At 35.7% G+C, this 12,473-nt stretch overlaps 1 non-coding gene across 1 annotated transcript; it reads right to left on the bottom strand.

Annotated features, from left to right (window-relative positions):
- Positions 1–3,691: 3,691 nt before the first annotated feature.
- On the bottom strand, positions 3,692–3,797 carry LOC121225353 (small nucleolar RNA R71). The gene has a single exon (XR_005923219.1). It is a non-coding gene; the product is annotated as a small nucleolar RNA R71 (small nucleolar RNA).
- Positions 3,798–12,473: the final 8,676 nt, after the last annotated feature.

The raw sequence follows: 12,473 nt of genomic DNA, 5'->3' as shown, positions 1-12,473 counted from the left end.
GCTGTTTCTGACACCACTAAAAAACGAGCTGTTACAACATCAACTTATATGATTGTAACTCCTTCATAAGTTGTGTAAACATCAGGTTTTTGTTGCCCAAGGTTATATGCGACCCAAAAACCAACAAAATCCTAGGACAAAATTTTGAATACCATCTCTATTTAGGTGTTTTGGTCCAAATTGGCCTTATTTTCCATGGCCTCGACAAAGTAGCCCATAAGAGTGATCATATGGCATTTAATTAGAGTGTCAGGTTTTTGCTCGACATTCATTAAGCTAGTTATAGCATGTTGTCAATCCAAGGCAGCTTGGCCTCCGAACATGTCTTCTAGCTTATCTAGAATCATTTTAGCAATCTTACAGCTCTTCAATTGCTTATATAGAGTGTTGGTCACGCTTGCCAGCATATAACAATAAGCTATCTCATCAAACTCTTCCCAATATTTTCAAGCCTTAGCTTGAGTGGCCGGAGGGCATTTAGTATCAAGAACTACTTTAAGTTTCTCACAGTAGAGGACAATTATGAAGTTCCTTTTCTATTTCTTATAGTTATTTCCATTCAGTTTGATTTTAGTGAGTATGTTCAATAAGGGAGGTGGTGTCATTTTTAAACTGAAAATAAAAAACATTCATATATTAATATATTTGTATTAAGAAAATGTTTTAAAATGTTTTAAAAACACATTTTGATATGCATTAAGATGATGCACGTGTCTTACATTAAACCTTGAAAACATTTTAAAGTTATTGCAACGACAATTCCTACACTTGTTGAATCAAGCCACCGTAGGGTGATCAAGATGAACAAGTAAGAAAATGGGTTTCCATCCAATTAGTATGTGAACCTAATTTCTTAGGCATTCATACGTACTAATAATCATATAACATTTTTCCATCATTCTAACTTAAGTAAAGCTCCATGGGGAGTTACTTAACTACAAGATCTTGAGTGTATAATCATCAACTCAACACCTATCGCATCATGCACTACAAATCAGTCATTGTGGGAAATCTTACCGAGTAGCATGCTTTGACTAGTTGTCCTCTTTTGAAGATAGAATTTCTTGACCTATTGCATGATCATGATAATGCCTACCACAAGGGTCATTTCAATTATCATTTGATCATAAGAGAATTATTCTTACTTTCAGGAAATCTCCTCAGTGAAATTGTAAACTAAAAAATATATAGGATTTTTCCTATATAATTCGTCACCTTTTTACTTAAATTGTTGTTAAAACCAAGTAATTTCTTAATAAATTAATGAAATATATGAAAATATGAAATTGGGACATGGAAATTATTAAAATGTGATTTTATGCTTTATTATATAGTTTTCATGCAAAAAATGGCTTCATTTATATTAATTTGAGCATATTATATTTTCAAGCTATAAAGTGGGTCATGCATGATTAAATTAAATAATAAAATATAAAGTTATATTTAATAATTTATTTTAATATGTTTCATTAATAAATTGGATTTTAATTAATTAAGTAAATTGAGTAATTAAAGTGGTTAAATTACATTTTTTGGTCCTTTAAATTATATACTATTGCTGGACAGGTCTGAGAGCTCTATGTTGATTACAGAACCATCCAAATGGAGGCCCAAGTCAACCCAAAATTCAGCTGCATGTGGATGTTCATAAATCAAATTTTGGTTTAATTGCACAAGGTCCTTGAAGAGTTGAATAAATCAGAGATTTACCTGGAGATTTGCGATTGACAGGGTCCTGATCCTGATGATGTTGTGGCACTTAAATCAAGCCAAAATCAGCCACATTTCCACAAATCATGGCCCGCCACCCTTGGATGAATTTGCAAAAGGTGGACACTCCTATTTTTAGCAAACTAGCTCCCTTGCCTCACCTATAAATAAGACCCTATTTCTTACTTTTCTAAACATCCCTCATCCCTCAATCATCCCTCACTCGTTCATCCTTCTCTCCTCTCTCAACTCTCTTAGCCCTCACGCCTATCATCATCTTTGCATAAATATTTTTAGTAAATTAGCCTCTTAAAGAGCCCTTGGTCAGCCTCATTGGAAAGCCACCAGCAAAGGAGAAAAGCAAAGGAAAGAAAGAGCCCTCGTCAGTCAGAGTCTTAGGTGATAGCCACTTTGAATTGGGTTTAATCTTTCTTTTCATTAACTTAATTCAAGAATTTTTGCTATGTGTTTATTGTTCTTATTTACAACAATGATAGCTTAATTTTATTTAAGCTAGGATGATTATTTTGATTGAATAATATTTATTTGATTCATGCTTATAATGTTTGTGCCACAATCGATCATGTTTTCAATTAAAATCAAGTCCATATTTCGATCATATGTGATTGAAATTCACCTAAATTAGCTGAGTGATCCTAACCAGACGATGGCTAATGGACACATAATTGAAATGTGCATGCTCAATTTAGATCCTAACTCGATTAAATTGTAGGTTACATAACAACCCTAACCAGGCTCTATTATCTGCATAGTTTTTAGATTTGTGTGATTAAATAGTTTCAAACCTAACACGTCCCTGTTACCTCGCACGTATACTAAGAAACCCTTAGTAAATAAGGATCAGTAAAATGTGTATTTACTAAGTAAAGGATTCTGAAAGGGCCTAATCTGGTTTCCAAACTCATGAAAGATCGAGTTGCCATAGAATGTTTTACCGAATATTGATAAGCATGTTGATAATAATTTGAGTTTAATTAAAGTAATTGTCCTAGATTATTTATGTTATAATTGTTGCTTATTATGTTAATTCTACTAAAATCTATTTCATTCATATAGTTGCATGTTAGGATAAATAACATCAGGGATCATTGCATTTAGTTTAATATATTTTAATTATCACTTCTCAATTATATTGTTTTTATTTATCAAATTGTTAATATAATTTTACAAATTAATTGACTTACCACAAATACAATCGATGTGTAGACGATAACTCGATACTTACTTATTACTTGATAACGACTGTGTACACTTGCACAAACCCGGGCATTACAAGTTTTTGGCCCCATTGTTGGGGATTGTCAACTGTTGCCATAGTCATTTTTTGTGAAATTATTTATTTTCAATTTGGTTATTTCTAACATTACTAACTTTTTTTTTTAATTTTGTGATTCTTTTTCTAGGTGTTTATGAGCATAGATTAGATTATCGATTTACTCTCAGTAGACCTTGAAATTGAGTGAACTTTCAGACAAAGAAGATGTGAATGAATAGCTCAAAGACAGAACAAAATAGACCTTGGAAATCAGAATCAAAACTAAGGTAATGAAGCCAATCATGTATGAAATCCCATCCCCATTGCTGATGATAGGGATCAATGCATCAGACAATATGTTGTGCGACTTTTCAGTGAGTTAAATCTAGGAATTAGAAGGCCAGATATTGAGGCAACCCAATTCGAATTGAAACAGTGATGTTTCAAATGCTACAAACGGTGGGCCAATTTAGTGGTATGCCCATGAAAGATCCACATCTCCACCTTCAAATGTTTATGGAGGTAAGTGATTCATTCAAGATAGCTGGTGTGACTGAAGACGCACTAAGGTTGAAGTTATTTCCGTACTCATTGTGAGATCGAGCACGAGCATAGCTCAATTCATTGCCACTAAGTTCCATATCTACATGGCAAGAATTAGAAGAGAAATTTTTGGTTAAGTATTTCCCGCCTAGCAAGAACGCTAAGTTGAGGAACGAGATCACAACTTCCAACAATTGGGTGACGAGTCTTTGTATAAGGCTTGGAAGCGATTCAAGGAGTTACTTCCTAAGTGTTCTCATCATGTGATTCCTCATTGTATTCAGCTGAAGACATTCTATAATGGTCTCAATGCACATACAAGATTGATGGTAGATGCTTCTGCGAATGGTGCAATTTTGTCTAAGTCTTATAGTGAGCCTTATGAGATCATCGAGACGATCGCGAGTAATAACTATCAATGGCCAACAAATCAAACAGCTTCAGGAAGACGTATAGCTGGAGTTCATGAAGTTGATGCTCTCACTTCGTTATCAGCTCAGGTATCGTCTATTTCCTTTACGTTAAAATAGTTTACCGCTAATAGTGCTAATAATTTTGCAACTCAGCTACCAAGTCAAGTAGTTTCCTATGTGTATTGTGGGGAAGGTCATTCTTTCGAGAATTGCCCATTGAATCCCAAGTCAGTGTACTATGTGGGTAACCAAAATCAAAATAAGAGTGGACAAGGACCCCAGTCCAATTTCTATAATCCTTTATGGCATAATCATCCAAACGTATCTTGGAGGAACCAAGGAAATGGACCAAACAACAACTTTATGCAGCATAAACCAAACCAATCTCAAGGGTTTAATCAGCAGGCTCCAAAACCACCTCAAGCTGAGGCATCAAACAGTTTGGAGAACTTGTTGAAAGCGTATATGTCAAAGAATAACACTTTGATCCAGAGCCAAGCAGCAACACTGAAAAATTTGGAAAACCAAATGGGCCATTTAGCTATGGAGCTTCGTAATAGACCGCACGGAACCTTGCTGAGCAATACTGAGAATCCAATAAACTTGGGTAAAGAGCATATCAAGGTAGTGGCATTGCGAAGTGGTAAAATTCTGGAACCCCAATTGATTGCTGTCAAAGATAAGCTTGTTGAAAAGGAAGAAAGTCAGCCAGTTGTTGAAATTCCTGCACCAAAGGAATCAGAATCTGCAAAGACTGACAAGGTAAACCCTAACTTAGTGAATTTAGATACTTTAACATCTTCTCTAGATGTAGATTTACCTACTCAGAAGAGTTCTTTGATTCAACCGAAAGTTCCATTACCTCCATATCCGCAAAGATTGCAACAACACAAGTAGAAACAGAAGGTTCAATTCAAGAAGTTTTTGGATGTTCTGAAGCAATTACACATCAATATTCCATTGGTGGAGGCTTTAGAACAAATGCTGAATTACGTGAAGTTTATGAAGGATGTACTATCCAAGAAGAAACGACTGAGTGAGTATGAGACTGTCACCTTGACAAAGGAGTGCATTGCGTTCCTACAGAACAAATTGCCACCAAAATTGAAAGACCCAGGAAGCTTTACGATACCCTGTAACATTGGTGAATCTTACTATGGTAAAGCTTTGTGTGATTTAGGAGAAAGTATCAGCTTGATGCCTAAGTCTATTTTCAAGATGCTAGGGATAGAAGAAGTAAGACCTGCAACTGTGACACTCTAACTAGCGGGTTGATCTTTAGCATATCCTGAAGGAAAGATCAAGGATGTTTTGGTAAGAGTCGATAAATTTATTTTTCCTGTTGATTTCATTATTCTAGATTCTGAAGCATATAAGGAAGTGCAAATTATCCTTGGGAGACCTTTCCTAGCAACGGGAAGAACATTAATTGATGTGCAGAAAGGCAAACTCACCATGAGAGTTCAAGATGATCAGGTAACTTTTAACCTTCTTAAAGCGATGAAATTTCCCGATCCGACATAAGAGTGTTCATTTGTGGAAAAGTTAGAAACCTTGATTTCTATGGAAAACAATTTTAAGGAAGATCCATTGGAGAAAGCTTTAGGGTTTGACCCTTTGGAGGATGAAGAAAGTGAAGAAAACATGGTTCTGGTAGAAGCCAATCCAAGAAATTTTATTCAATCCACATGGTTTCAACCGTTGGAGTTAGAAGTCAGAGAATTTGTGCAGCACAAATTGTCAATCGAAGAAACACCTACGCTCGAACTAAAGGTACTTCCTTCCCATTTGAAATATGTTTATTTCGGTGATTGTTCCACTTTGCTTGTGATTATTTCAGCAAACTGACAAAAGATCAAGAGAAGCAACTAATTGCTGTTCTAAAGAAATTTAAGAAAGCAATTGGTTGGACAATAGCTGATATTCAAGGTATAAGCCCTTCATTTTGCAAGCACAAAATTATTCTAGAGGAAGGTGAAAAAGCTCGAATTGATGGGCAAAGGAGGCTCAATCCTATTATGAAAGAAGTTGTGAGAAAGGAAGTGATCAAATGGTTAGATGTAGGAATCATCTATCCTATTTCAGATAGTTTGTGGGTAAGTCTGGTGCAGTGTGTGCCGAAGAAAGGTGGAATTACGATTGTTGAGAATGAGTGTAACGAATTGATCCTAACAAGAACTATTACTGGTTAGAGAATTTGTGTTGACTATAGAAAGCTAAATAAAACCACTCGGAAGGACCATTTTTCGTTGCCTTTTATGGATTAGATGTTAGATTGACTGGCAGGTAGTGAATTCTATTATTTTTTAGATGGTTATTCAGGATATAACCAAATAGTTGTAGCCCCAAATGACCAACTTAAAACAACCTTTACTTGTCCGTATGGTACATTTTCTTTAATGCGAATGCCTTTTGGTTTATGCAATGCACATGCAACCTTTCACCGATGCATGATGGCAATATTCGCTGATATGGTTGAAAATTTTGTTGAGGTCTTCATGGATGATTTTTCTGTTTTTGGTAACACTTATGATATTTGTTTGAGTAATTTTGCTAAGGTACTGAAGAGATACGAAGAGATGAATCTTGTCCTTAATTGGGAGAAATGTCATTTTATGGTTAAGGAAGGGATTATCTTAGGGCATAAAATTTCAAAGAAAGGAGTTGAAGTCAACAAAGCAAAGGTGGACGTAATTGAAAGATTACCAGCCCCAATGAATGTGAAAGGAGTCAAAGGTTCTTAGGCCATACCGGTTTTTACCGAAGGTTTATCAAAGATTTTTTGAAATTTTATAAACTGTTGTGTTTGTTGTTAAAGAAAGATGCAGTGTTTGATTTTAACAAAGCATGTTTAGAAGCTTTTGAAGAGCTAAAAAAATGGTTAATCTCAGCCCCAATAATCATCACCCGATTGGAGCACACCTTTTGAGTTGATATGCGATGCAAGTGCTTATGCTGTTGGAGTTGTGATGGGTCAAAGAAAAAATAAAGTGTTCCACCCTATTTACTATGTAAGTAGAACCTTGACGGAGCCCAACTCAATTATACTGTAACTGAAAAGGAACTATTTGCTATATTATTTGCTTCTGACAAATTCCGCTCATATCTTATAGGTACCAAAGTTACAATATTTACTGATCATGCCACCATTAAATACTTGCTCACGAAGAAAGATGCAAAATCGAGACTAATTCGTTGGATACTTTTACTCCAAGAATTTGACCTTGAGATCCAAGATAGAAAAGGTGTTGAAAATAAAGTAGCTGATCATCTGTCGAGGTTGGAGCAAATGAAGTAACTCGATCACATGTTCCTATCAACGAGAATTTCCCAGATGAATACTTATTTGAGGTGAGTCGAATTCATGAAACACCTTGGTTTGCTGATTTTGCCAATTATCTTGTATGTGGAATAATTCCCCAAGAAATGACATACCAACAAAGGAAGAAATTCCTTTATGATAGTCGGTATTATTTCTGTGAAGACCCGTTCTTTTTTAAATAGGGTGCAGATAATATAATCCGAAAGTGTGTAGCTGAAATTGAGATTGCTGAGATCTTATATCATTTCCGTTCATCTCCAAGTGGCAGACACTTTGGTGGTGCACATACTGTAGCTAAGGTTTTGCAAGTAGTTTCTTTTGGCCTACACTATTTAAAGATGCTTATGCCTATGTGAAAAACTATGATAGATGCCAAAGGAGCAGAAACATATCAAGGAGGAATGAAATGCCCTTAACAAATATTTTGGAGATTGAATTATTCGATGTATGGGGCATTGCCTTTTTAGGCCCGTTTCCTTCTTCGTATGGGAACAAATACATCTTAGTTGCTGTGGACTATGTATCCAAGTGGGTTGAAGCTGAAGCATACCCTACAAATGATGCTAAGATAGTCATGTGATTCCTACATAAGCATGTGTTTACATGATTTAGGACACCAAGAGCTATTATTAGTGATGAAGGTTCTCATTTTGTAAACAAGTGGCCTAAGTGGTTGCTTGACAAATATGAGGTCAAACACAAGATTACTACTGCTTATCACCCTCAGTCCAATAAGCAAGTTTAAAAAGTGAACCGTGAAATAAAAGGTATCTTGGAAAAGGTAGTATGCCTCAGTAGAAAAGATTGGTCTCGAAGGCTCGATGATGCATTATGGGCCTATCGAACAACATTTAAGACACCGTTAGGAATGACTCTTTATTGGTTGGTTTTTGGGAAGGCATGTCATTTGCCATTAGAGTTGGAGAATAGAGCTCACTAGGCTTTGAAGAAGTTGAATTTTGATATTCAGCAAGCCGGTGAGAGAAGGATGTTACAATTGGATGAGTTGGAATAGCTGAGGTTGTTTTCCTATGAGAATGCCAAAATGTATAAAGAAAGATAAAAAAAGACGGCATGATAGTCATATACGACCTCGTGAGTTTAAAGAAGGTCAGAAGGTTTTATTGTTTAATTCAAGGTTGTAGTTATTCCCTGGGAAGCTGAAATCCCGACGAAAAGGACCTTATACCATCTATTGAGTTTATTCTTATGGAGCTGTTGAATTATAAAACAATTACGAAGGTACGTTTAAAGTCAATAGTCAACGTCTCAAACATTATTGGGATGGTGACGTTGAGCGAGTTGAATCCTCGTTCAAATTAACAGACTTGATTTTTCATAGACTTGTTTTGTAAATAAATAAATAATTAGGATTTATTTTCTTAATTTAGTACATTTAATTAATTCTATCTAAGGAGACTGGAACTTAAGCGGGACCACTGTGACCCCTCCAACCTTTTCTAGGAATTAATTTAATGTGATTTATTGAGAAGAAATTTTCTAATTAAGATTTAAAATTTTTTAGTTTCATTTGTTTTTTTTAATTTTTAATTTTTATGTTAAAAAAGGGGGTCAAATTTGGCCCAACTACTAAACAATTTTTTTAGTAAGATACAGTATGAATTTGAGGCCCAAGACGGCAAAATTGAAGGAAAACTCCACACCTATTGCCACCACTTCAATTGCTTGCCTCCCAAGTAACCCTAATCTAGCTAATTTTTTGCTATATGTTGCCCTATTTTTTCCTTATATAAACCCCTCTCCATTCTACTATTTTTCATATCACTCAAAGCTATTTGCTTAAACCCCAAAAATCCTTAAACTTTTCTCTTGTGCCGTCAACCTCAAATCCAGAAAGAAACCCTAGTTCTCCTTCCATTTTTTTGAAATCTCCTATAACCATCGTAAATAGATCACCGGAGCATCAATGTCGCTGTCGCATGCTGCCTTCACCGCCGCAACTTCTTCGCCGTTGTAAGGTTTGCCGAAGCAGTTCCTACCTACTTGCCTATTTCTCTTCTTCCCTTGTAAGCAGAACTTTGCTGAATTTTTGGAAAAATACCATGTCTCGCAAAAGAGCTAGATCATCGAAGACTACTCCTAAAAACCCGATTGTGATCGATGAAGAAGTGAAAGAGAGATTTGATTCAATTTTCAAGCATCAACCTATGATACTGGAAAAATGTTTTAACTTGAAGAGTAATGATTTGATGGTTGTCCCTGTTCCAATTAGAAAGACAATCAATGCTCTTAAATGGGAACGATTTTGTGATACTCATTCGCTTCCCGATGATGAACTAGTTCGAGAGTTCTATGCAAGTTTGACCACACAAGATGCTACTGAGGTCATCGTTCGGAAGGAAAAGGTACCTCTTAATTCTAAGTCCATCAATGATTTGTTTAACTTATGATGTTGAAGAAGATGAGTACTACCCTGTGATGAACAACATAAATTGAGATTTTCTTCAATAAGTTGTAACACCCCTCGCCCGTATCCCTCGCCGGAATAGGGTTCGAGGCGTTACTCGACTTAAACTCAGTCAATCACACAAAAACCGTGCCAAAAAAAAATTTAATCAATTTAAAACTTTTCTTTTCACATGCAATCTGTCTCATATATGGGCTTACGAGGCCCAAACATCACTAGCCAACACCTTTGGCTAAATTATAATATCACATACTCAATATTAAAACCCTATACATGCCATAAACTCAAAATACTAGGATTTACTTACACCAATAGCGTGAGCTCGACAGTGTGATAATATCTCCGCCGAACTCCAACCCGAGCAGGTAACTGAAGTCAACAATCTATAAAACAGAGGAATGTAACAACGGAGTAAGCTTTCATAAGCTTAGTAAGTCTTAAGCAATGCAAACAAATAAACGCAATTATACTTTGATTATTCAATTTCTTAAGAGGCCAAATTCTAGGGATATTGCCATCTGGCCGAATATACACAAGCACATAATGCACATTTAGCATTCTTATCACACTTAATCTGAATTCATATAACATAATTAAATCAAATACTTTCACATACTTTCACACCCTGACCTGGTGTATCATGATCATAGGTATAGTTTTAACATTTATTCACGTACGTATCATATTACTCACTTATGATTCACTTCAAATCAAACTCACATATGAGTACCTACTGTGTACCTGGCCCACTTAACGTATTAAATGTATTCATTTGACAATCTAACATGAGGTACCTTAGTCATAGGCTTTTCTCAAATCACCGGTATTTCGCCTGCTAGGCTCGAGGCCCGATATCATTTCACCGGCATTATAGTCTGCTAGGCTCGAAAGCCCGATTAGTATCTCACCGACATTATAGTCTGCTAAGCTCAAAGGCTCGAATAATGAAATCAACAAGTTCCATATAACATATTCATATCAATTAAGTACTAACATCATTCGAACGTATGTAATTATACATCTCAAACACTTTTCTTTCATCTCATTTTCACACTTAGCATTTGATAGCTTATGCATAACATTTCACTCACATTCATTTCAAACTTATCGTTCGATTATAAAAGCACATTGCATATTTACCAACATGTTATACTTGCCATTAGGCCATATAAGCATGATACAATACACTATCATTTCATCTTTAACATTCGGCTAAACCCTTATCTTACAAGGAACGCCGAATTCACGTAACATATCATTTCACCGGCATTACGCCTGCTAGGCACGAAGGCCCGAATACACATCATCAGCACGAAGCCTGTTAGGCACGAAGACCCGAATACACACCACCGGCATGAAGCCTGCTAGGCACGAAGGCCGGAATACACATCACCGGCACGAAGCCTCCTAGGCACGAAGGCCCGAATACACATCACCGGCACGAAGCCTGCTAGGCACGAAGGCCCGAATATAATACCAGCACTAGGCCTGCGAGATTTATCCCGGATATATTACCAGCACAAAGCCTGCAGGTCTTTAACCCGGATATATTACCAGCACGAAGCCTGCAGGTCTTTAAGCCCGAATTCACATCAAATATCATGCATATTTAATCATATATTAACATATCTCATTCAACATATCACATTAGTAGTCATTTGCTACATTCGGATATAAGCTCCATATGAACACCATCATTTACATTTCGGTTCAAAGTTTATACATAAATATCACATATCCATTTCACCATTCAAACTTAACCCATAGTGACCATTCGACTATAAGTCATATACATAAATTATTTATCGCATAACTTAATTCAAGTAGAACCAAAAGGTCACAATTCGTCTAATATATACATATTGCTCACTAATTCGCACACAACCTTTCAAATTAGTAATTATAAGATGGTTCCGCACATAGCCCATCCTTATCGATGATTTACGATGGTTTTACCCTTACTCACATATATGACATAGGCATTTTTACCTATGCTTCTCAATTCACATTCATGATTCAATTCCAACCGATTTAATATGCATAAGTATATATCGCATACCTAACCAACTTAACGTATTGAACGAAATCGATTGTCGATTTAACACAAGGTCTCATAGTTGAACGTAACCATTAAACCATTTCTTATATGTTCGATTCACATCAATCATCAAATTCATTTAATTCACATGTACTTAATTAGGTTGTTCGTACCTGAATAATTTACTTTACGGAACGAATCCACATATCGTATTAGCCCATAGTCTTATAGCACCACACTCTTAACAGTTTACCTCAACGAAGTTCACATTTAATCACTTCAGTGCCGAGCCATACTCGGCTACCACAAAGGACTAATAATAATTTTATAAACATCATGGTTTCCTTTAGATATTTAATAATCACAAATCGTAATATCTGTACCAACACATATACGGCATAGTTCATTCATTGTAACACTCATTTAGTGCATCAAATTTCCAAATCCAATTCAACTTAAGCATAATAGTCATAATCGGCTTATAGCCTTAAATCATTACATATTCGGCACATTAACTAAATAAAATTTACATTCTCCTTACCATATTAATTTAACTCTTAGGCATTTAAAAGGGAATCAAGCTTAAACACTTAAGAACTTACCTTGAATGTTGTCGAACGATTACAACAGCTATTCGATTACTTTCTCTTTTTTCCTTATTCGAATTTGCCCCTCTATGCTCTTGAGCTTGCATCTTCTCCCTCCTTAGTGATCTAATTTTTCAAGAGCTTCCTCCTCTCTTT

This window comes from Gossypium hirsutum, chromosome A03, assembly GCF_007990345.1.
Source record: "Gossypium hirsutum isolate 1008001.06 chromosome A03, Gossypium_hirsutum_v2.1, whole genome shotgun sequence".
NCBI classification, from domain to species: Eukaryota; Viridiplantae; Streptophyta; class Magnoliopsida; order Malvales; family Malvaceae; genus Gossypium; species Gossypium hirsutum.
The sequence above is the reverse complement of the archived record's forward strand: the minus strand, read 5'-3'. Positions and strand labels throughout refer to the sequence as shown.